Genomic DNA, 26,081 nt, shown 5'->3' with positions numbered 1-26,081 from the left:
TGTGGGGTTGGGCCAGTAGGCCTGGGGTCTCAGGGGTCATCAGCAAAATGGCAGGAATGAGTCCTTCCCATACAGTGAATGGTTCCTGACATTCACTGTAGGCTCTGCAGTGGCAGCTCATGGGTTGCTTGTGCAGTAACCAACCAGAGAGTCCAAAGCTAAAGGCCACCAGGACCAGAGCAGGAGCCAACGCCCCCACTGTAGACCCAGAATGCCAGAGGCCACCAGGCGTAGGGCCAACACATAGCAGGGCCCCAGGCAAGTGCCACAGACACTTGCAAATGTTCCAACTCGCCTTTACAGGGAGGGGGTGTTGAGCTATGTGGTTGAGTGGTTTAAGCAAGATGAGAGTTTAGGGCTGAGCAGAAAGCTTCCTTTCCTTCCAGCCACTGCCCATCTTTGGTTGAACTGATCAGGCTACACTGAGCTCTCTAATCAAAACATGAAATAAATAGGACCACAGTAAACTTTCACCTGCTTCCCAAGTGGCTCAGTGGTAAAGAATCCACCAGCAACGCAGGAGATGCAGGAGACATGGGTTCACTTCCTGGGTCAGGAAGATCCCCAGAAGAAGGAAATGGCAACCCACTCCAGTGCTCTCACCTGGAGAATTCCATGGACAGAGGAGCCTAGAAGTCTATTAGTGACTAAACAACAACAAACTGTCACCCAGAGAATTGGATGACCTCCATTTCAGCCCAAGACAGTTGTCATTGGGCAAGACCCAGCAGAAGTTAAGAGCAGGGCCTTGGAGTTAGTCAGAGATGGTTATAAATTCTGGGGATCTGGTTAATTCAATGTACATAAACCACCTCACCCCCCATTTAACCTCCTTTTCCTCTTCTGTAAGAGGGGATAATATGGCCACTTGCTAGAACTATCAGGAGGACTGAATGTGGTTAATATCTGGGAAAGACTTAGCATACAGTAAGCGGTTATTAAATGGTAGCTCTGTGAAGATTATTCAGACTTGGTAAGTGATTACTGAGTGAGCTCAAATACAAGGGGATGGCCTTGATAAAGTGCCCTATTCCAGATGCCCAACTGGACGCATTAACCACGAGGAACAGTCATGCACACTCCTGCCCCTGGCCCCAGATTGTCCTCAGATCCAGCAGGAGTACTCTGCCCCCAGGTAATGCAGGCAGATGTCTTTGCAGGCCTGGAAATCTTCAGATGGTTCCTTTCCCTCAACATTGAGATAGGCACTAGTGGAGGAGGGGGCTACTGGTTAAATCAAGCCATTTGACATGAATTATGAATCGGTGACCTTTCCCAGCTTAATTACTCCCTCTGCTGGGTGGTCCAGGGCTCCAGTGCTACGGCCACGGGGGGCAAATTTTGCTCACAGTCAGCAAAGCCCAGAGCATAGAGCTTCTGCTTTCATCCACTCTGGTTTGTGCAGCTATTTCTGTGGGAGGAAAGTTCTCTCACTGTGATGAAGGTCATGCCCTAGGTCAGTAGCTGGCCCCCTTTGGGCTCTCCTAATCCCTTGACCTTTGCAGAATCAGCTTATCATTCTTTTAAGCTTGATATCATTGCCAGTTCATTTTTAAAAAGTTGAACCTGAAGGTTATTAATGAAGCTGAGATACTAATAGATCTGTGGGTTCTTAAACTGCTGCATAGAAACAAGCACCTTCAGACAAAAAATTCACAGGGCACTCCATGGCCCTCTGGGACCTGAGGGGGATTCTGTTAGTTTGCAGCTTTGAGAGGAAAGAACCAAGATGTTGAATTTTTTTTTAACTAGAAAAGTTCAAATATATGTGAGAGTAAAACGAAATTCCATGCACCTTTCCCCTAGCCTCAAAGATTATCAGCATCTTCCCGATCTTGTTTCATCTCTTCCCCCAACTCTTTACTTTCCTAAAGCATTTTGAAGCAAATTACAGATATTATGTCATTTCACCTGTTAACCAATTCTTCTGCATGTGCTTCTAATAAAACCATATATATTAAGCATACATAATGAAACTAACAAAATAATAATTTTTAGTATTACTCAGGCCATATTCAAATTACCCTGTGGTCTGAAAAATAATGTCTTTTTATAGTTGCCTTGTTTCGATTAGGATCCAAAGTGGTTGGTTTTCAATGACTTTCTCTGTTTAAATTTGGTGATCTGATAGAATGACCTAGAGAAAAGTCCGGTAGTCATTAATATAGGGTAGGGCTGGAGACATGGGGGAAAATTTGCATTTTTCAAAGACAAGTCTTGAGCCCCAGAAAATTGTTTTATGCTTGGGCTGTTGGGGAGTGTGCCCTGGAGCCTTGGGAGCAGAGATACTCATTTGACATAGTATCAGTTTAATAGCCATCTTCTTGGGTAAGTATCATATGATTACTGCAAACTGGGCTGGGGGCTTTGTCAGAGCCTTTGTGCTGCTCCTGTCTCACAAGTTGCATCTGTGTCATCCATTCATGGATTTAAGGGATGGTTATGGGCATGTGTTCTGAGCTGAGAGCTGAGGGAACAGACAAGGAACAGACACAGACTGGGTGCTACAGGAGCTCACCACAAGAAATGTCTTAAGCCCTTTGGCAAGTGTATGCAAAGAGCAGAGGGAGTCACTGTGTCTGCTGAGAGTCAGAAGATTTCCAGAAGGGCCACACTGTGAACTGATTCTGGAGGTTTTGAAGTTTCTAAGAGGATCAATAAGTCAAATCTCCAGATTTTAAATCAGAAACGGACTTGGAAATCAGAAAGAGATCAAATATCTCCTTTATTACAGGTGAAGCTGAATTGGGGTTCTCAATAAAGAAAGCTGAGCATCGAAGAATTAATGATTTTGAATTGCAGTGCTAGAGAAAACTCTTGAGAGTCCCTTGGACTGCAAGGAGATCAAACCTGTTGATCCTAAAGGAAATCAACCCTGAATATTCATTGGAAGGACTGATGCTGAAGCTTAAACTCCAATACTTTGGCCACCTGATGCGAAGAGCCATCTCATTGGAAAAGACCCTGATGTTGGGAAAGACTGAGGGCAGGAGGAGAAGAGGTAACAGAGGATGAGATGGCTGAATGGCATCATCAACTCAGTGGACATGAGTTTGAGCAAACTCCAGGAGATAGTGAAGGATAGGGAAGCCTGGTATGCTGCCGTCTATGGGGCTGCAAAGAGTCAAACACGACTTAGTGACTGAACAAGAACAATAAACTGAATTAGAGAAAACAGCTTAAATCCAAGTCCTGAAGGGCTACCTGCTCCTTATCCTGAGTGATTTTAGGCTAAATGCAATAGGTAAGTGTTGAGGATGTAGAGAACAGAATGCAACATTAAAGAAATAACAGGCAGTTTGTAAAATGCTATGGTAAACAGGTCAGAGCTTCATTAGAGTGGACCCTGGAGAGTGACGTTGGGAAGTTTATCTTAGCATGGGCCAGGAGCAGCTTTGGATCCTCAGTTCAGGGAGGTCTCACACGTGAAGAGAGAGGAAGACTTCCAGTCCAGCCTGTGGCCTCAGTGTCCTTGCTCAAGGTCCTGGCTTAGGGACCCTGCCTAAAACCTTCCAACCATGTCCTGCCCCTCACACACTCTTCTTTAGGAAAGCTTCTCTTGCATCTCTTTTTACTCTCCATGTTAATCTGTGCAGAACCTCCCACCTACACTGCACTCAATGATTGCAGTGGAGGGCCCAGCACTTCCCACAGGATCTTCCACATTATACAAGTACTTGTTGCCAATGATGTTATCTCCCACAGACTTCTGGATGTAAGTGATTAGGTTAAGATGAGGTCATGGGAGTGGGGCCCCTGAGATGGGATTAGTGCCCTTATAAGAAGAAGAAAGCACCAGAGCATGCTCGCTCTCCCTCTACAATATGAGGATACAGCAGGAAAGCCATTGCCTATAAGCCAGGAATAAAGCCTTTACCAGGAACTGAGTCACCCAGCACCTCAATTGTGGACATTGTAGCTTCTAGACCTTTGAGAAATGAATGTTTTCTTTTAAGTTGCCCAGCCTCTGGCATTTTTTAAAGTAGCAGCCTGAGCTGAGACAAGTGGGGAGCTTGACAATGACTCCATGGGTGGAGTGGTTGGAAGAAAACATGATTGGGGGCATATAAGAGTGAGTAGTTGTGGGGTTGTGGAAATTACAAGTATGGTCATGTTTTTCAAGGAGTTTTGCTATAGAGGGGCACAGAGAAAGGAGGCAGCTGCTGGAGAAGATTGTGGTATCAAGGGATACCTTTATTTTAAGATGAGAGATATTCCAGCATGTTTGTATGCTGATAAGGATGAGCCAGGAGGGAGGGGAAAGTGATGATGCAGCAGAAAGAGGAGTCTGTGCAGGAATGATGACCTTGAGCAGGAGTGGAAGAGATCCAGTGCTGAGGGAGAGGCCTTGGCCTTTGATGGCAGCATGGCCACTCCATATCTGGTAACAGGAAGGAGATAGGAGGGAGATGGACTCCATGCATTCACTGTGAAGGCTGGTAGATGGGCATAGCCATGGGAATTTCTATTCTTTAATGATGCCAAGTGATTAACTGAGAGTGAGGATGAGGTCATGGGAAAAGCGGGGTTTGAGGAGGTGGAGAAAGTATGAAAAAGTCCTCCTGAAGCATATAAGCAAACTAGGTGAATGTAGGAGCACTTCCCAGAGGCACTGAGGGCCCACTTGATGTTTATGGTCATGAATTTAAAATGAGACAAATCAATACGGGTTGTGGGGGCGGGGCGGGGGAGGTTTAGCCATGATTGCAGGGAGGAGTAGGCAGAGTTGGATTTAATCAGGACTGGACTTTTGCCAGCCAAATACTAAGAAAGAGATAGGGGCAAGAGAGTTTATTACAAGGATGCAAGGTGATACTTCCATGGATGGACCCGAGAATCTAAGCCGGGTAAGGCACGAGGCAGGCACAAGCTGGGGAATGGAGAGTGAGGAGTGATAGTCACATTATAGGTAAAGATGAATGGGAGCAGGTGGTTAAGCAGGAAGATGGGACTGGGGCAGTAAACAAGCTGATGAGCTGAAAGGCCAGAGACTTTGATATGGCTGTGGAAGTCACCAGGAATCATGACAGGTAGAGAGGACAAGTAAGCCAGATGATAACATAGTCAGTGAACAGGAGAGGTCTTTAGGAGGGACTGTGCATTCCTGCTTAGACGCTTCAGTCGTGTCCAACTCTGCCACCCCATGGAGTGGCATTCCCTCCTCCAGGGGATCTTTCTGACCCAGGGATCGAACCTGTGTCTCCTGCATTGCGGGTGGATCCTTTACCCACTGAGCTACCTGGGAGGCCCAGCAGGGACAGTGACAGTTGCAAAAAGGGAGGATACTGAGTAGAATCGTCTGACGACCTGTGCTGCAAAGCAGCTGAGAATTCTGAGAAGGAAAGAGGGAAAACCATCTGAAAGTGGCAAAAGGAGTGAGGGCACTGACCCAAGGTCTGGGTCAAGGGAGGGCACATGGTGTTGGGCACGTGCTGTGAACCTGACAGGCACGGATTTTTATGGAGATTAAATTTCAACCGAGGAAGACAGATAATACATAAGTACATAAATAAATATACAAGATAGTGTAAGAAAATGAGATGTGTTTTGATATAAATGAAAAGGGTGTTGTTATTGATGGTGTCTGGCCCTTGGGAGCTGAGGGAGCTGGCTTCTAGTTAGAGTGGTCTCAGTGAATTGGCCGTAGGGATCAGATGTCCCAGGAAGAGGAAAAAGCAAATGCAAAGACAAGTTCAAAAGCATCGTATGCTTGAAGCAAGATCAGAAAAGATCAGGATCCTTCAGAATTAAGGGGCTAAGCTCTAAGTCTGAAAGAGAAACTTAGCCAAACAGAGCCCCCAAGAAGCAAGGATCTGAGCTGGAGTTGTATGCCCACAATGCTTCAGGATATATTACATTCTAGATGAATTTCTGTGTGGCTCTGAAAAGTTACAGTATTCCCTATCCCTGCTTTTTATAAAGCTCCACATTTTTTTTTTTTTTTTTGCCCTTAACCAAATTCTTCTCTCTTTGTCTAAAATTGAAGAACATTTTTATTCTCTGTGCATTGTTGGCTGAACATTGTGTCATTGGTCTTCTCTCTCACGTGTTCTCATTTTTTATTTTATTGGTATTCAGTGCAAAACAAAAAGCTGTGATCATGAAAAGGCAATAGAGGGATGGCTGGAGGAAGCTTGTCAAAATAACCTCCTGGCTAGTAGTTTTGCTTCTGCTCATCCCTATGACTTTCATATGCATAGAAAAGCCAAAAAATTTTCACAAATGGTGGAAAATTGCATTCTATTAATTTCAGAGACTGGCTTTGACAGCTCACTCTTCAAAAGTCGGTGCTTTTAGGGTGTTCAAGAAAACAGCACATCGAAATAAAAGCTATTTTGCTTATCTGTTTCATAGTTTAGAAAAATATATTTCAGTACATTTTCCAGAGAGATTTTGCTCAGAATCTTATCAGTTTATTTGGAGTCAGCTAGCCTGCACAAGCCCTTGACTTCAACTTGAAGGCAAAAGCTTAGAAACTGTGGGTGAGGCTGGTGAAAGAGAATCTCTTACAGAGACCAAATTAAGAAAAATGAAATGCTTTTCAAAATGAATAGAATTACTTGAGAAGCAAAGACTGAAGAGAAAACTCAGAGCCTTAGAATTAAAACCCCTTCCCACTGTATTCCTGGTATTTGATCATTCAGCCTCTGCTTGAATTTCTCTGACAAGGAACTCACTACCTGAGAAGATAGACCATTCTGTTTTTAAGCAGTTTTAACTAGGAGAAGGTTCTTCTTCTGTAAAGACAGAAATGAACTTTCTGCCACATTCACCTCTGGAGCCCAGTTTTATCCTCCAGAGCCTTCCCCACACAGCAGTTCTTCATGGATCACGAGGCAATTTTTCCATCTCCCTTGGATCCAGCATTTCTGATTACTTCTCTTTGCCATTTTCTAAGGTCTCTTCTGCTGCCCATGGCCTTCTAAAATCCAAAATGGTCAAACTCCAAGATTGCAACTCCATCTTAGACCTGTGTTGCTCTCATTGTTTTAAGGAAGAAGACACACCGGGCAGAGTGACACATGGTCTGCAGAGGATAAGGGCCTGAGAGTGACTGTCTACCACTCAGTATCTCCCGCAGATGGCTGGTGCTGCCCTGCAAAACCAGAGCTCATTCCCATCCTTCCTCCTCCACAAAGGTCAAGGCCAAAGATTACATAAGCACATGAATTTCTTATGCTTTTTTTGTGGTCATGAATCATTTCGAAAAGCTGATAAAAAGCTCTGAGCACCTTCTCTAAAAAAAAAAAAAATGAGCATGTACATAAAATATTGTATTCAACTTCATCAAGTTTATCTACTTCATCCTGAATCCCATGCAGGAACCACACCCCCTCCCTTGGGGTACCAAGAGCCCTGCTCTAAACAAAGCCCACACAGCTCAGCATTAGGTCCTCCATGGCATTTCAAAAGAGTTTTCAACTGAGGGCTTGAAATGAGTCATCCCATCTACCCATCCTTTCAATCAAATACATCACCTGAGTGCCATGTGTCACACCCCAGGGGATAGCACTGAATAGGATGCAATCTCCCTTCTCGGGAGTTTATAGTCCAGTGGGCAGAGAACAAGTAAGCAATCATGCTTACACAATTATGCTATTATAACAACAGCACTATAATAGGTATAAGGATGTAGCACACACAGCAACAAGGCTTATAACCTTGTCTGGGTATTTCCAGGAGGATTTTTTTTTAATTGAAGTATAGTTGATTTACAATGCTGTGTTTAATTTCTGCTGTGTAGCAAAGTGACTCAATTATACATACACACATACACACTTACATATGTATTCTTTTCCACTATGGTTTATCACAGGATATTGAATGTAATTCTCGGTGCTGCACAGTAGGATCTTGTTTATCCATCCTGTATACAGCAGTTTGCATCTACTAATCCCAAACTCCCAATCCCTCCCTCCCCCACCACCTCCCCTTGGCAACCACAAGTCTGTTCTTATGTCTATGAATCTGTTTTTGTTTTGTTGATATGTCCATTTGTTCTATATTCCACATATGAGTGATATTGTATGGTACTTGTTTTTCTCTTTCTGACTTACTTTGCTTAATATGATAATTTATAGGTCCATCCATGTTGCTACAAATGGTATTACTTCATTCTTTTTAATGGCTGAGTAATATTCTATTGTATCTATCTAACACATCTTCAGAGAAGGCAATGGCAAAGAGTACTCCAGTACTCTTGCCTGGAAAATCCCATGGATGGAGGAGCCTGGTGGGCTGCAGTCCATGGGGTCGCTAGGAGTCGGATACGACTGAGCGACTTCACTTTCACTTTTCACTTTCATGCATTGGAGAAGGAAATGGCAACCCACTCCAGTGTTCTTGCCTGGAGAATCCCAGGGACGGGGGAGCCTGGTGGGCTGCCGTCTCTGGGGTCGCACAGAGTCGGACACGACTGAAGCGACTTAGCAACAGCAGCAGCAACACATCTTCTTGATCTATTCATCTATCAATAGACATTTAGGTTGTTTACGTGTGTGTGTGTGTGTGTGTGTGTGTGTGTTAGCAGCTCAGTCCAACTCTTTGCGACTCCATGGACTGTAGTCCATCAGGCTCCTCTGTCCATGGATTCTCCAGGCAAGAATGCTGGAGTGGGTTGCCATTCCCTTCTCCAGGGGATCTTCCCAACTCAGGGATCAAGCTCCGGTCTCCTGCATTACAGGCAGATTCTTAAGCATCGGAGCCACCAGAGAAGTCCATTTACATGTACTGGCTATTGCAAATAGTGGTACTATGAACATAGGGATGCATATATCTTTTGAATTACAGTATCATGGTGGGGATATGCCCTGGAGTGGGGTTTCAGGATCATATGGCAACTCTGGTTTTTAGTGTTTTGTGGAACCTCCATACTGTTTTCCGCAGTGGCTGCACCAACTTACATTCCCTTTCCTCTACACTCTTTTCAGCATTTACTATTTGCAGACTTTTTCATGATGGCCATTCTGACTGTTGTGAGGTGGTACCTCATTGCTGTTTCAATTTGCATTTCTCTAATAGTTAGTGATGTTGAGCATCTTTTCATGTGCCTACTGACCATCTGTATGTCTTCTTTGGAGAAATTTCTTTTTAGGTCTTCTGCCTTTTCTATTGGGTTGTTTATTTTTCTGTTATTGAATTGTAGGAGCTATTTGTATATTTTGGAAATTAAGCCCTTGTTGGTCACATCATTTGCAAATATTTTCTCCCAATCCATAGATTGTCTTTTTGTTTTGTTTATGGCTTCCTTTGCTTTATAAAAGCTTATAAATCTGATTAGGTCCCAGTTGTTTATTTTAGCCTTCATTTCTATTGCCTGGGAGATGACCTAAGAAAACACTGGTACAATTTATGTCAGAGAGTGTTCTGCTCATATTCTCTTCTAGGAGTTTTATGGTGTCATGTCTTATATTTAAGTCTTCAAGCGATTTTGAGTATATTTTTGTGTATAGTGTGAGGGTATGTTCTAGCTTTATTGATTTATGTGTGGCTGTGCCAGTTTCCCAGCATCACTTGCTGAAGAGGCTGTCTTTTCCCCATTGTATATTCTTGCCACTTTTGTCAAAGATTAATTGTCCGTAGGTGTGTGGGTTTATTTCTGGGCTTTCTATTCTGTTCCATTGATCTGTATGTCTGCTTTTGTGCCAGTGCCACACTGGTTTGACTACTGTAGCTTTGGTGGTTTTGTCTGAAGTTTGGAAAGATGCCTCCTGTTTTGTTCTTTTTGTGCAGGACTTCTTTGGCAATTCTGGGTCTCTCATGGTTCTATATAAATTTTAGAGTTACTTGTTCTAGTTCTGTGAAAATGTCATGGGTATCAGAAGGACTTTTAAGAAGAGACTGCTAAGTCCTCCAAAAGTTTCATATTTAGATAAATGTCTTTATCTTTTTTAACTTTTTATTTTGTATTGGGGTATAGACGATTAACAATGTTGTGTTAGTTTCAAGTAGATTGCAAAGGGACTCAGCCATACCTATGCAGGCATGCATTCTTCCCCAAACTCTGTTCTCATCCAGACTGCCACATGACACTGAGTAGAGTTTCTTGTGTTATACAGCAGATCCTTATTGATTATCCATTTTAAATATAGCACTGTGTACATGTCCATCTCAAACTCCTTAACTATCCCTTCCCCCATCATCCCTCCCCCAGGCAACCATAAGTTCGTTCTCTAAGTCTGTGAGTCCCTTTCTGCTTTGTAAATATAAATAAATGTCTTTAAATCCCAGCTTTGGTACTAATTCAATAGGCCAAACTGGTCACACTCTTGGCCCAACACAACTCCTCAAAGCAAAGACTCGCTTATTCATCTGCTCACGAGGTTGCCAGCCCCCAGCATTACTGTAAATCCTGCAAGAGCTGCTATTCCTTGCCCATCATGCTGTCTCCTCCCTGAGGAGTGGCTGCTGCTTCTTCCAAACATCACTGGCCCCCAGGCAGGTAAAACTGGGACACGACTCCGGTTGCTAATGAAGAGATGATGTTCCTCTAATGAACACAATGGCGCTGAGATCCCACTGTGGATGAATAATTACCTCCTAATTAAACATCGCCATTTGTTTCCCCCTCATTTATTCAGTATTAAATGTGAATGAAGTTTGCTTCCTATAAGACTCAGCTCTGACACCTTCCAATGGTATCACCAAGAAGTTTTTTTTCCTGCCATGCTTATCATAGCACCTGGTGCTCTTAAAAATCAGAATGTATATGTAATCTTTGTAGGTGGAAAACTTTCCCTTGTAACTCTGGATTCTCTTTGGACAAATGATCTGCACTGGGATTTTTTTTTTTTTTTCCTTGCCTCCAGGTTCTGCTTGACATGATCCTCTTCACTGATTAAATCCATTCTTCAGTGTGATATTGACCAAGTCTGTTTACTCTTCATGCCACTGGAGCCAGGAAGGGAAGGGTAAGGAAAGATCTCTTTTTAGCTCAGGTTTTGGTGTAGGCTAAGAGGAATGCAGTCATTTTCCGGCACAGAACAGTGCTGACTTGGGAGACAGGCAAGTTTTGAAGGCCCTGTAGGTTGTCTTCATGATTTGACTGTATCATCTGTTCAGAAACTTTGCAATTTCTCCAAACATTAGACATCTTCATACTCAAATACCTTTAGAAGGCCAGGCAGGATTTTTTTCTGAGCTATACAGGTTTGTCTGGGGAGCTTTCTCTGGCAGAGAGCATCCAGATTTGTCTGTATTTTGCAATGATTGTGACCTCAAACGCGCAGGAGACAGCACAACGGGAGAAGACTGAGGAATCAGGAGCCAGGGCAGTTAGTGGTCCCATCTGCCAGGATGGCATTTCCAGCTCTCCTTGTGTTTGGGCTCACATGGTGGTTTGGGCCAATGAGTTGGAAACCAAAGAAACATGTAACACTTTCACACCAGGGCAATTAATTGCTGGTGTGAGAGCCTCCAGAGCTCTGAGCTGGTGGCAGCTCCATCAGTAAGGGTCCTTGGGCTCTTGCAATGAGCAGACCCGCTCTTCCTAGTGTGAATTACGCACACGCATCACCGTAACCAACGAACACTCCAAGTTCCCAGGGGTGGGATTCATCCCTAATAAAACTGAATGTGAACCCACATTTCAGAGTGTTCCTGATCATTTCTTCCTTTTTTCTTCTTTTGGTTTTTGGCAATGTCTTGTCAGACCTGATTAGATCATCAGTGTTTTAGCGGAATGTGGCAGATGCAGAATGCATATCAGGAGCAGAAATGTCAGTTCTGCTTTCTTATTGCTCATTCAGGCTTCTATTATTGGTGTTAACTTCTAACCACAGGAATCCTTTTAAACCATTTGTCTGTTTTACGAGGGCTCTTTTGGCTAAAACTAGATATCATAATCTCTAACTCAATAAAAACTAAATATTATGGGGGAAACAAAAAAGTATGTTGACAGGTGAGGATACCACTTCTGTGGGGACCCTCTGGGTGTGGGGCTCCCACTTTTGCTTCTGAGTCTTTCTGGACCATTCAAGATTCAGAACTGTCCAACATGTAGGCCATGTAAGGGCTCTGGTGTCATTAAAATATTAAATAATGCTAAGTGTAATACCTTATTTTTTAACAATAAAATACAAACAGTGCATTTAATTGATTCAAAGATGATTTTTTTTTGTATTTTAATATATCTGAAATTAGGATGTATCCTACAACTGATAGCATGTAATGGTTTGAATGGTATAGCTTTAACAATGTTCTTCCCACTGTACACAAAATAATGGCTTCTTTGGTAAATAAAATATAAGAAATAGAAATTTTAGAATCATCTTCTCTAGATCCAAATGGAATGTTTTGTGATCACTTTTGGAGACCACTTTTCAGGAATCTTGCTACTCAAAGTATGTTTATGTTTTAGGACCAGCATTATGGACACTACCTAGGAGTTTGTTAGAAAAGCAGAATCTCAGGCTCCATCCCAGACCTCCTAAGTCAGGTCTAACAAGATCCCCAGGTAATTTGTGTGCATGTTAAAGTTTGAGAATCCCTACTCTAGAGGCATGGAAATTTGTGATTTGTCCAGTGGAAGCTTATACTATATTTGATGACAGCAGATATACTTCAAAGGCAAGTGCTTTATCTACCTTGATGGTTGATGTCTACTTTTTTAAGACTCTGGGGCACCTCCTCAGTGGCATGCTGTTAAATGTTTAACAACTGGATCTCTGGAAAAGAAATTTGTAGTATTTGCCAGTGGGGCTTCCCTGGTAGCTCAGATGGTAAAGAATCTGCCTGCAATGCAGAAGACCTGAGTTCAATCTCTGGGTTGGGAAGATCCCCTGGAGAAGGGCATGGCTACCCACTCCAGTATTCTTGCCTGGAGAATTCCATGCACAGAGGAGCCTGACGGGCTGTAGTCCGTCGGGTCACAAAGAGTCAGACACAACTAAATGGCTAACACTTTCATGATGTAAATATTCTTCTGTGACTGGTTTCAAGCTACCAAGGGTTGTTTTGGGTACCACTTCTGGAAATTTAACAATCAGCTCTCAAGATCCAGCCTGAGTCAACTGCAGTACTTTCCTTCAGAAAGTCTTACCGACTCCTCCTCCTCCTCTTCTTCCTTTTCCAAGATTGAGTAAGAACCACCTGACCAGTGTACACCTCCTTCAAGGCAGAACCAGACTGTGCTACTTTACCTCATTCAGTGTGTGTGGTAGACGAATAATGGCTCCCTCAAAGGCATCCATGTCCTAATCCCCAGAATTTGTTAATAAATTATGCTGTATTACTAATAGCTGGCCTTGAGATGGGATTATTATCCTGGATTATCTGTGTGTATTGAGTAGAATCCCAAGAGTCCTTATAAATTAGAGAGAAAGGCAGGCGAGTCAGAGTGATACAAGGTGAGAGAGACTCCATCAGAGCTGATTGAAGGAACCTCAAGCCAAGGAATGTGCCAGCCTGCACAAGCTAGAAAAGGCCAGAAAACAGGTTCTCCCTGAAAGTTTCTAGAAAGCAATACTTACCAACACTTCATTTTAGTGAGACCCATTTTAAATTTGATTCCCAAAACTGTAAGATAATAAATTTGTGTTGCTTTAAATAACTAAGCTTGTGGCAGTTTGTTACAGCAGATATAGGAAGCCAATAGTCTGTCTTCCCCTATAGATCAGTGGTTTAAGAACCACTTAGCTACACATTAAAATCATTAAGAATATTTAAAAATTACAGATGTTGATTTAATGATGGCCTACATATTATTTATTTATTTGGCTGTGCCAGGTCTTAATTGCAGCACGTGGGATCTAGTTCCCCTACTAGAGATCGAACCCAGGCCTCCTTCATTGGGAGTGCAGTCTTAGCCACTGGCCCACCATGGAGGTCCCACATTAGGATTTGTAAAAGCATTCCAGAGTGTGACTGCCAATGCAGAGGACACAGGTCTGATCCCTGGTTTAGGAAGATCCCATTGAATCCATGTGCCACAACTACTGAAGCCTGTGCACCTAGAGCCTGTCCTCCTTTACAAGAGAAGAAGACAACGCCGTGAGAAGCCCGTGCACTGCAGCTAGAGAGTAGCCCCTGCTCTCTGCAACTAGGGCAAGCCTACAGGTAGCAACAAAGATCGGAGAAGGCAATGGCACCCCACTCCAGTACTCTTGCCTGGAAAATCCCATGGACAGAGGAGCCTGGTGGGCAGCAGTCCATGGGGTCGCTAAGAGTCGGGCACGACTGAGCAACTTCACTTTCACTTTTCACTTTCATGCATTGGAGAAGGCAATGGCAACCCACTCCAGTGTTCTTGCCTGGAGAATCCCAGGGACGGGGGAGCCTGGTGGGCTGCCGTCTCTGGGGTCACACAGAGTTGAAAACGACTGAAGTGACTTAGCAGCAGCAGCAGCAACAAAGACTCAGCACAACCAAAAGTAAGTAAATAAATAAAGCAGTGTGCACATATAAAAAAAAAAAAAAAGAAGAAGAAAAAGAATGTTAAAAGCATCCCAGAGGGCAAGAAGGAGCACTGGGTTCCTGATTCCATCATCTGAGAACTGGTTGCTGCTGCTAAGTCGCTTCAGTAGTGTCCAACTCTGTGTGAACCCATGGACTGCAGCCTACCAGGCTTCTCCGTCCATGGGATTCTCCAGATAAGAACACTGGAGTGGGTTACCATTTCCTTCTCCAATGCATGAAAGTGGAAAGTGAAAGTGAAGTCGCTCAGTCGTGTCTGACTCTTAGCAACCCCATGGACTGCAGCCTACCAGGCTCCTCCATCCATGGGATTTTCCGGGCAACAGTACTGGAGTGGGGTGCCATTGCCTTCTCCGAGAACTGGTTAGAAAGGCAGAATTTCAGGCCCTAACTCAGATCAACAGAATCAAAATCTGCATTTTAAAAGATCCCCAGGTGGTTTGTGTGAATATTAAACTTGAGGAGCTCATGGGGGCTTTCCAGATGGTGCTAGTGGAAGAGAACTTGCCTGCCAATGCAGGAGACATAGGGTTGGGAAGATCCTCTGGAGGAGGGCATGGCAACCCACTCCAGTATTCTTGCCTGGAGAATCCCATGGACAGAGGAGCCTGGCAGGCTCTAGCTCATAGAGTCACAAAGAGTCAGACATGACCGAAGTAACTCAGCACGCAAACATGTATGTACTCTAGCTCACCAGCATTTTGAGGACTGAGACTCTTTCCTCAGCTGGCTTCCAAGCAGCCAGCACAGCCCCTGGCACAGAGTAGGCACTAACTACATATAAAGAAATGGTTAACTGAGTTCTGAGTAAATGGAAAGCTTGAATGCTAGAACAACAGGCAGAAATAAGCTGATGGCTTCAGAAAGATCTAAGATAATGGTCTGCAAACTTTTTTCATAGGTAGAGGGTTTTTTCTTTTAACTGAAGTCATAAGTAAAACTTGAATATATAAGACAGATGAAAGTGGCGCCAGTCGATTTCCCACTCAGCCTCTCCCCTGGTCTCTGCCCCACCATCCCCACCCTGGGATGGTGCCCTGAAGGTCAGTGAACACAGCAAGAAACTCTGGCTGAAGGAGAGGCCAGGGAGGGCCTGAACAGGATGCTGGGTAAGAACATGTCCAGAGCAAGAACAAGCCAGGTGGCAGTGTGACCCACAGCAAATGTACAGATAGGATGCTGTTGTTTGTTGTTTAGCTGATAAGTCGTGTCCGACTCTCTTGCAACCCCATGGACTGTAGCCCATCAGGCTTCTCTGTTCATGGGATTTCCCAGGCAAGAATACTGGAGCGGCTTGCCATTTCCTTCTCCAGGGGATCTTCTCAAACCAGGGATTGAACCCATGTCTGCTGCATTGGCAGGCGGATTCTTTACCCCTGAGCCACCAGGGAAGTCCACAGATAGGATAGTTGTATAGTAGTGCAAGCTCACTGGAGCCCAAGGTGTCAGGCCTAGCCAGACCAAATAGACTCAAGTGCAAAATAAGCCAAGGTCAAGGTGCAGAGGTGACGACTGGGCATGGGGAGGAAGGCAGATGCAGAGCGCAAACATCCAGATGGGGCTGAGACAAGGCAAGAGGGAACAGGCAGGCCTGCACTCCACTGGTGCTTCCATTCATGTGCTACTCTATTCCAAATTCAAAGTCCGGGAAAATAGAGTGCAGCTGGCCTAACTTGGGGTCCATGCCCTCCCTGGCTGGAGGAGGACAGGTCACCTCCTTTTACAATCCTGCCAATCTGTTACCCAGCAGGAAACAGGTAATTTCCCCAAAGGAAATCAATGTGCTGATAGGAAAGAGCTGTTAAAACCAACAAAATTCCTTTTGGGCAGGAAGTGTTGTCTCTGTTTTTGGAGCCCCCTTCTTGGCACCAGGAGAAAATTACTGGCTGATATATACTCCTGCTTGACTCTAGGCAGGACTGTTCGTACACTGGGCATGTTATTCCCTAAAGTTTTTGGAGCATCTACTGTGTATCTGGTGGTGAATTCCAGTTCCAATTGAACTCACAGGCTGGTGAGGGAGAAAAGATCTGTAAAGAGACTATTCTACAAGGCATTTGATGGCATGGTACACACAGTTTAACAGAGTGGTTCAGAGCCCAGATTCTGCAACCAGATTGCATTTGAACTCTGACCCTGCCATTTACATGCTGTGTGAGCTTCAGCAAATTGTTCAGTCTTTCTGTGTCTTTTTTTTTTTTTTCCTCCCTGATCTATAAAAGAGGCATCATATTTGTAACTACATTCTTGGTTGTTATGAAAATTCAATGAGTTTGTGCGTGCTAAGTAATTTCTGTTGTGTCTAACTCTGTGCCCCTGTGGACTGTAGCCCACCAGGCTCCTCTGTCCAAAGGGTTCTCCAGGCAAGAATACTGGAGTGGGTTGCCATGTCCTCCTCCAGGGGATCTTCCCAACCCAGGGATCAAGCCAACATCTTTTTAAGTCTTCTGCATTGGCAGGCTCGTTCTTTACCACGAGAGCCACCTGGGATGCCCCCATTCAATGAATTCTGTTCAGTTCAGTCACTCAGTCATGTCCAACTTTTTGTGACCCCATAGATTGCAGCATGCCAGGCTTCCCTGCCCATCGCCAACTCCCAGAGTTTTTTCAAATTCATGTCCATTGAGTCGGTGATGCCATCCAACCATCTCATCCTCTGTCTTCCCCTTCTCCTCCTGCCTTCAATCTTCAATGAGTAAATCATCAATCATTCAATGAGTAAATATTCCTAAAAGTGCTTTGCAAGTACTTTGTATTTGTAAAACGAAGCCATTAAAAGTGAGCCTGGAGTGGCAGGGAAGCACAGAGGAGAGATACCTAACCCTAACCCAGAAGTTTGAGGGACAGTCGGAATGCTTCCTGGAGTCAGGCAGCTGGGACTTGATGGAGGCTGCTGAGGACAAAGAGCCCGAGTTCTCTAGGGGGCATCTGTGAGCTGTCATTATGAGAGGTAGCAGTGATGAGGTGGGGGCTTTGGCTCCCCTGCAATGTGCCCCCCTTTCTCCAGGCACCATGGGGGAGGCTGAGCCAACTCAGCCACAGTGGGTTCTTGGAAAGGAAAATGTCAACAGAAAAAACCTATCCCAGCCTGAGCCCTTGTGAAGCCTCCGTACTGCCTGGAAGGAGGAGGGGCTGTCTGCTGTTAACGCACGGATCAACTGCAAGATTTTAATCCAAGTCCAGCTCTCTGTGGTTACCAAGTGTATCTTTGGGTTGCCTCTATTAGGTGTCTGTGCATCTGAGGGATTAAATAATTAACAAGCTAAGAATGCTTACAGGACTTCTCTGGTGGCCCAGAGGTTGAGAATCTGCCTTCCAATGCAGAGGATGCAGGTTCCAGTCTTGGTTGCAGAAACAAGATCTCACATGCTATGGGGCAACTAAACCCACTACCTCAACTAGACAGCCTGTGTGCCACAAACTACAGAGCCCACACACTGAAGCCCACATGCCACAACTAGAAAGAAGCCCATACACCTTAGCAAAGATCCTGCGTGCCACAACTAAGACCCAATGCAGCCAAAAATAAATAAATAAACACTTTTTAAAAAATGCTGCTGCTGCTAAGTCGCTTCAGTCGTGTCCAACTCCGTGCGATCCTGTAGACGGCAGCCCACCAGGCTCCCCTGTCCCTGGGATTCTCCAGGCAAGAACACTGGAGTGGTTTGCCATTTCCTTCTCCAGTGCATGAAAGTGAAAAGTGAAAGTGAAGCCGCTCAGTCGTGCCTGTCTCTTAGCGACCCCATGGACTGCAGCCTACCAGGCTCCTCCATCCATGGGATTTTCCAGGCAAGTGTACTGGGGTGGGGTGCCACTGCCTTCTCCGAAAAAATGCTTAGAAACCCAACTTTTCTTTAACGCCATCCCAACGTGATTCCCACCACCTACATTACTCTAATCATCTCACAGGGCTTCCACAGCTATTCAGTCCTGTCCTGATAAACTGCAGTTGAAAAAATTGTCCGTGCCCCGAGGACCCTGCCTCTGAGGACGTGGATAATCAAAGCAATCTGATTCTTACAAACTTTGACGAGAGCCACCTTTGACATGAGCTCGCAAGCCCTAATGAGCTTCTTGGCTGACAGGTGGAGAGAGGGTCACGGACATGGAGTCAGAGCGCTGTCTGCAAGGTGGAGAGAGGGTCACGGACATGGAGTCAGAGCGCTGTCTGCAAGGTGGGGAGGGGGGAAGCAGATGCTGCTGATAAATGCCTCTTTGGGGTCAGCCCTCAGAGATGGAAGCTGGGGCTCTCATCTGACCAGGCCACTCCTGAGTCTCTTGATCCAAGCAGAGCCATGGGTCACCTCTCTCTTCACAAGTGCTCTGAGGAATAACGATCCGGTATGGAGATGTCTCATTATATCTGTTTCTCAGCTTGTTTAGAATGTGTTTCTTCGTTGTGCAGTGAGTGAAATTGGGGAGCACGTCAGTAGGGGTGGGGGCCCCCATGGGACCTCCACCATGATTACGAGAAGGTGACACACTGAGAAAAAGGCTATTTGCTCTGGAGATGTCACAGGTACTGCAGGCCTCAAGGAGGCTGATGTGTAGTGAGGAAGAGAATTTGTTTCTTGCTGCTTGACATTATTGGTGAACACTCGTCCATCAGTATACTGAAACTACAAGAGAGCAGTCCTTTAAGCAGCTCAGATCAGGGGTAAGCGCTCTCTGGAGTAAGGTGGGGGCAGAGGGAGGGGTGGTGGGGGAGAGTCTGAGTAGGAATCAGATTTGCCCGCCCACTGGAATCCCCACACGTGCCGCTCCATGCTGTCTCCTTGCCAGACAGGAGCTGGCGATGGACCAGAGTACGAAGTAGAATTGCATTAAAGCAAAGATGTAAGACATGATTGGGCTTAGCATTCCTTCTCTCCTTTGCTGGGAGCTTCTCAAGAGTCAGAGGTGTGTCTTTTATTTCTTCCAAAGCCAGCCTCCCACCAGATGCTCTGCCCACCTCTGTTCTCACCAAAGCAGACTCAGGGCTGGACAGACATTTCCATGATGGAAGAGGAGAAGGGAGAGGACCCCAGCTTCAGTCACAGGAGCGATGGAGGGAAGGCGAGAAGGGGAGAGATGGCCGTGGCCCGGCTAATATTATCTCTTCCATTTGTTAAGTCTTACTCAATACAAGCACAGCCCCCTGCAAGCGCCGTTCTTCAAGAATTCCAGTCACAAGGCTTTCTCCTCTGAATGGGGAAGGTCGACAAGCCAGGTGGCAATGCCAGAGGCCCTGCTGCAGGCTGCAGGGATCCATGCGCCCTCCCGCCCTCCCCCACCCCGTGCCTTCATTTTATCCACACACGTACATTAGGATGTTTTTGTTTAATCTTCACAGCCACTCTCGGGGGTAGGAGCTACTATTCCTAGTTTGCACGGGAGGAAACTGACTAAGGTCAAGGGGTTTTATGGATGGCTGGGAAACGGTACAACGTGGATTCAAATCCAGCTCCGTCTCTCTCCAAAGCTGGTACACTCATCTCTCCCCACAGATACACATTGAGGGGAAGCCCAAACACAGTTAGAGGGTCTGGTCACGCAGTGTGGAAAAATGCAGGCTCAGGGCACGTGCCTGCCACAATGGAGTAGCCGGAGCAGCACCGCTGTTGACTTTCTCTGCTGGTCAAGGAAGCTAATTATTATTGCAAGTGTATGAGAGCTGTGCTATTGTATCTGTTCTTCTCAGAAAGAAAATAATGCCCCCAAATTGAGAACTTTAAGTATTATTAGTAACAAATTATTTGCAACACCCTCCACAATTGATTGTAACACATGCCTTCAGTTGTTCTCAAAGGAAGTGGTGCATCAGAAGCAGATTCCTGGTCCCCACCCCACGGATTTGGATCCAGTGGGTCCAGGATGGGCCTCAGAAAGCTGCAGTTTCCGCAAGTTTCCCCAGGGCCTTTCTGAAGCTGATTGGTCCTTAGGCCCTACTCAGAGGAACTTAGAGTATACTGGGTTTTCATGCCCAAGTTGTAGGTCAGGAGGGAAGGGCGCTGAGGCTGGGGTCAAGAGGCCTCAGTTCTGACCTCAGCCAGCTGCTCCCATGTGGTGTGGCCTTAGTCTGGTCCCTCTGGCCAGTTTCTTCCTGGGGCACTGATTGGATGAACTCCGAGGGTCCCTCCAGTTCTAAGAGGAAAGCTTTTAAGGCAGGGCCCAATCCAGCCCATCAGGAGTGGAACTGTGTGCTTTCTTTTTATATTACTTTTTTATTGAAATGTAGTTGATTTACAGTGTTTCAGGTATACAGCAAAGTGACTCAGTTATATACATGTGTGTGTGTGTATGTATATATTCTTTTGAATATAGGTTACTATAGAATATTGAGCAGAGTTCCCTGTGCTATGCAGTAGGTCCTTATTGATTATCTGTTTTATATATAGTAGTGTGTATCTGTTAATCTCAAACTCCCTCCCCCAACTCTTTCTCCTTTGGTGACATAAATTTGTTTTCTATGTCTGTGAGTCTATTTCTGTTTTGTAAATAAGTTAATTTGTAGCATTTTTTTTATATCCCACATATAAGTGACATCATGTGATATTTGTCTTTGTTTGATGAAAGTGAAAGAGGAGAGTGAAAAAATTGGCTTAAAACTCAACATTCAGAAAACTAAGATCATGGCATCTGGTCCCATCACTTTATGGCAAATAGATGGGGAAACAGTGGCTGACTATTTTTCTGGGCTTCAAAATCACTGCAGATGGTGATTGCAGCCATGAAATTAAAAGATGCTTACTCCTTGGAAGGAAAGTTATGACCAACCTATACAGCATACTAGGAAGCAGAGACATTACTTTGTCAACAAAGGTCCATCTAGTCAAGGCTATGGTTTTTCCAATGGTCATGTATGAATGTGAAAGTTGGACTATAAAGAAGGCTGAGCGCCAAAGAATTGATGCTTTTGAAGTGTGGTGTTGGTGAAGACTCTTGAGAGTCTCTTGGACTACACGGAGATCCACCCAGTCCATCCTAAAGGAGATTAGTCCTGGGTGTTCATTGGAAGGACTGATGTTGAAGCTGAAACTCTAATACTTTGGCCACCTGATGGGAAGAGCTGACTCATTTGAAAAGACCCTGATGCTGGGAAAGATTGAGGGCAGGAGGAGAAGGGGATGACAGAGGATAAGATGGTTGGAAGGCATCACCGACTCAGTGGACATGGGTTTGGGTGGACTCTGGGAATTAGTGATGGACAGGGAGGCCTGGAGTTCTGCGGTTCATGGGGTCGGAAAGAGTCAGACATGACTGAGCAACTGAACTGAACTGAACTTTTCTCGCTTAGTATGATCATCTCTGGGTCCATACATGTTGCGGCAAATGGCATTATTTCATACTTTTTTATGGCTGAGTAATATTCCATTTTATATATGTACCACGTCTTTTTTATCCTCTGTTGATAGACATTTAGGTTGGTTCTTTGTCTTGGCTGTTATAAATAGTGCTGCCATGAACATTGAAATGCATGTGTCTTTTTGAATTAAGAGGTTTTTTTTTTTTTTTTTTACCATCTATTTACCATTTGATTTATTAGTTATAATTTCTATCCTTTGCCCATTTGAATTAGGAGTTATTTGTCTTTTCTGGATATATGCCCAGGAGTGGGATTGCTGGATTATAGGATAATCCTATTTTTTAGTTTTTAAAGGAATGTCCACTTTATTCTCCATAGTGTGTGGTTTCTCCAAGGCAGATAGGATAGGAGCTGGAGGAGCAGGTGAGGAAGGAGGAGGTTTAGTGGACTGATATGGTCCTGCCATTCAGTGAGTGGGGCCCCATGGACAGGACTGTCCTAAGATGCTTCAGAGTAGCTGAGTCGCCTGTACCTGGATTCCTGAATGCTCAGGACTGCCCAGCCCTAGACAAAGCTGACCTACCGAAGTCTGGTCCTGTCTGCAGACACATTTCAGGGAAAAGGATTCTAGACTGTACAGGTCTTTGGAAAGGATTCTGTGCAAGTGGAAGAAGCCCTGGGTTCTCCTTGCTCTGGCATAAACCCTGTGTCCTTTCCCAATTTCCTTTACCTCTTTGGCCTTCAGGGTCAGTCACGTCATAAAACAAGGCTTGGGGATTAGATCTTATCAGAAGCCCCTTCTCCATCTCTGATCTGATGATTCTGAGGCATCTTTTCCACCCCGCAGAGCCCTGTATCTCACAGATTCTGTCACGGGCTCCAAGCTATTGAGGACAGCCCTGCACTGCTCCACAAACCAAAGTGAATGAAGACTGACAGTGGGTGGAAGCTGTCACAGCCTTAATTCTATACGAATAAAACATCTACGCTCAGAAGTGCCACTTGTACCTCTCTGTACACGCTCAGAATTAATGTGCTGTTAATGCTCGACAGCCTGTTCCTAACATTGCAGCTGAAACACTTTGCTCCTGAAGCCACATTGGGAGGGGCCGAGCACAGCACCAGCTGTGCCTATGAAAATGGCTGTGTCTTGGGAGCAAGAGTGCCTTCAAACTGACAACTGTTAATCTCAGCTGCAAAGAAATCAAAGGGACAGAGACCCTGCAAGGAGTGAGGTGGGTGGTGGCGGGCAGGGAGGAGGGCAGAAGCAGCCCACACACCTTGCTCAGTGTTCTCCTTGCCCAGGCTCCTTATCCAGCTGTGCAGGGAGTGGAGGGGACAGTGGAAGCTGTGTCTTGCAGCAGCCCATGTCTTGTCCAGTGGGACAAGCCTCGCAGCCCTGGGGACAAGAGCCACGAGGAAGCAGGAGATGCTTCTTTCCCTGCAATACCATCTCAGTGAGGAGCTACAGAAGGACCACACCCTATGCTAAGTATAAAGGATCCAAAATGAATCAGGCACCCATTCCTCTGAACATCAGCCTTGAGCCACACCTCAATCCAGTTCCTGCCACCAGGAGCTGCCCTTGAGGTCCGGCTGGGGGAAACCAGGCCCATGGGACCCCCGCCCCCTTCGGAGTAGGCAGTCAGGGTAGTTTGATGGGGAGGCTCATTCCATGTGATCAGGGGTAGCCTTCTTGCTCCCCCACTTCTGACACTGCCCGAATTCGGGTCCTTTTACATCCTCATCTAGAGAGCCAATGGCCTCCATGCAATGGTGGAGCTGTGTTCTAACAGCTAGATAGAGACCTGGGGCTTGTGCTGTTAGTTGATGGATCAGTGTTTCAGAGTCTTGCATGCACTCCAGAAGTCGCTACTGTTTTTGCTATTGTTTTTATCGCAGTCTTAAGAGTAGCCTTGTTTTGTTTTTCTGTTTTCTAGTTTTAATTGGAGGACAATTGCTTTACACTGTTGTGTTAGTGTCTGCTGTACATCAGTGTGAATCAGCTATCAGTATACATATCCCTTCCCTCTTAAGCCTTACTCTTACCCCTCTAGGTCACTGCAGAGCAAAGAGCAGCCTTGTGAACAACATTTCTTCCAATTGTGGAAGAGGCTCCAGCCTGAGGACCTGTGCTGTGAGGGATGACAGTCCCCCTGCTCCCTCATTCTTCCTCCAGCTGCTCCCCCAACTTCCAGACCCTGCTCCCCATTGGTGCTCCTCAGCTCTGCCAGGTAAACCTCTCCCAAGCCCACTAGGATGGGCTACTCTGCTGCCCACAGACCTCTCAGATTCAGACAGACTCATGACAGTGCTTACCAGGACATCACTCCCTCTACTGACTTTCAGCTACATTCCAGAAGCTGGGATGCTTCTTGTGCGTGAATTCATGTGATCTTCACCCCTTCCTATTACATCAGTATTATTACTAATCCCATTTTACAGATGGGAAAACTGAGCTTCAGAGACAGTGTGCAAGTGGCAGAGCCAGGATGAGAACCCTCAGCCCATGCCTTGCCCCTACACTTATGTGTGTCTCTGTCCTTCCGTGTGTCCACAGGATAATGTCATAAACTGGTCCATGCTGGCAGGAACCGCAGATGGCTAATGCCTAATACAGAATTACCCCAGGTGTGTTCTGTGGACTATTTCTTGAAATGTTAGAGGAGTCCCAGGTCAAATGCACATAGAAGAGGCTGTCCATCTGCCTCCTGAGACATTCCTGAGGAGGGACCGGTCTCTCTGCATGACGGGGCAATTTATCAAGATGCATGTGCACGCAGGCTCAGTTGCTTCAGTCGTGTCTGACTCTTTGCAGCCCCATGGACTGTAGCCTGCCAGGTTCTCTGCCCATGGGATTATCCAGGCAAGAATACTGCAGTGGGTTGCCATGCCCTTCTCCAGGGGATCTTTCTGATCTAGGGATTGAACCCATGTCTCCTACATTGCAAGCTGATAGATTCTTTACCTCCTGAGCCATGCAGGAAACCATTTACCAAGATAATATTTTGCATTTTGTTCTCACTCTGTTTTTCCTTCTCCAACCCCCTCTCCCTGAGAAAGTAACCAGCCTTTTGTTCCTGTCAACAGAGGGGAGGTTGGTGCTGTACGATTTCAGTAGCCACTTGTTGACTCACCCTTTTCTGCTCTTGGAGGAAATTCTGCTAGATTCTACAGTTTTGTTTAATTGCTAAGTTGTGTCCAACTCTTTGACACCATGGACTATAGGCTGCCAGGCCTCTCTGTCCATGGGATTTCCCAGGCAAAGATTACTGGAGTGGATTGCCATTTCCTTCTCCAGGGGATCTTCCCGACCCAAGGATCAAACCCATGTGTTTTGCATTGGCAGGCGAGCTCTTTACCACTGAGCCACCAGGAAGTTGGATTCTCCCAGAGTGGAATACCAGGGCTAATGTTATTTTTTTTAATCTATTTTATTGCAGTATAGTTGATTTACAGTGTGTGTTAATCTCTGCTCTATAGCAAAGTGAGTCCGTTATACGAATATATATATTCCTTTTCATATTCTTTTCTATTATGGTTTATCACAGGATATTGAATATGGTATAGTTTCCTGTGCTTTATAGTAGGACCTGGTTGTTTATCCAAAGTGAAAGTGGAAAGTTGCTCAGTCATGTCTGACTCTTTGCGACCCCATGAACTGTAGCCTGCCAGGCTCCTCTGCCCATGGGATTCTCCAGGCAAGAATACTAGAGTGAGTGGCCATTCGCTTCTCCAGGGGATCTTCCCAACCCAGGTATCGAAGCCAGGTCTCCCACATTGCAGGTGGATTCTTTACTGCCTGAGCTACCAGTTTATCCCAAGGCAAGTGCTTTTGCCTGGTGGAGAGTAGGGTGGGGAAGCAAAAGTAGAGAGAGATGCTAGAAATTCTTTAAGATGAAAAGGATCAGAGGCTGGGGGCTCCTGGGAGGAGCTGGCATCGGGGCCCAATAGGAGCAGTCAGGACATGATGGGGGTCTGTGGGGATGCCGGGCTCTGCGCCCCGAGGCTCCACCATGCCTAGTGCTGGCACAGGCACAGCAGGGCCACCCCATCACGTGGCCATGGGGCTTGCACCAAGAGCCCTTTGATGATGCCACTCCACCCAAGGGTCCTGCCTTGTGTCAAACCCCAGGACATTGTCCTAACCCTGGAGGGGGCAGGTGGGATCAGGGGGTGAATTTTCCATTAGCCTGGAGGGTTGGAGACTCAGGTTGCATCAAAGCTGATTTTAAGAAAATGAGATCCTATGGCAGTTCTTACACAGCCAAGTTTGAATTTAATTCTTAAATGTGATAACTCTTCATTTGTCCACAGAAATCTTTGGAAACACATAAAAGTCTATATTAACAGCTGTTGAAATTATTGGTCATTGGATCATTTG

General features: G+C 45.5%; 1 long non-coding RNA gene across 5 annotated transcripts in view; it reads left to right on the top strand.

The window, feature by feature from the left end:
* Positions 1 to 26,081, top strand: part of LOC113889347 — a 71,455-nt gene that overhangs the window by 25,250 nt on the left and 20,124 nt on the right. For 2 of the 5 annotated variants that reach the window (XR_003510232.1, XR_003510234.1), the window contains exons 2-3: positions 10,809 to 10,910; positions 23,755 to 23,931. The exons of 2 other annotated variants lie outside the window; for them this stretch is intronic. This is a non-coding gene — a long non-coding RNA (uncharacterized LOC113889347). The remainder of the gene's footprint in view (positions 1 to 10,808; positions 10,911 to 23,754; positions 23,932 to 26,081) is intronic. One more of the 5 variants, XR_003510236.1, reaches the window with a different exon arrangement.

This window comes from Bos indicus x Bos taurus, chromosome 3 (genome assembly GCF_003369695.1).
Source record: "Bos indicus x Bos taurus breed Angus x Brahman F1 hybrid chromosome 3, Bos_hybrid_MaternalHap_v2.0, whole genome shotgun sequence".
In the NCBI taxonomy this organism is placed as follows: domain Eukaryota; kingdom Metazoa; phylum Chordata; class Mammalia; order Artiodactyla; family Bovidae; genus Bos; species Bos indicus x Bos taurus.
The sequence above is the reverse complement of the archived record's forward strand: the minus strand, read 5'-3'. Positions and strand labels throughout refer to the sequence as shown.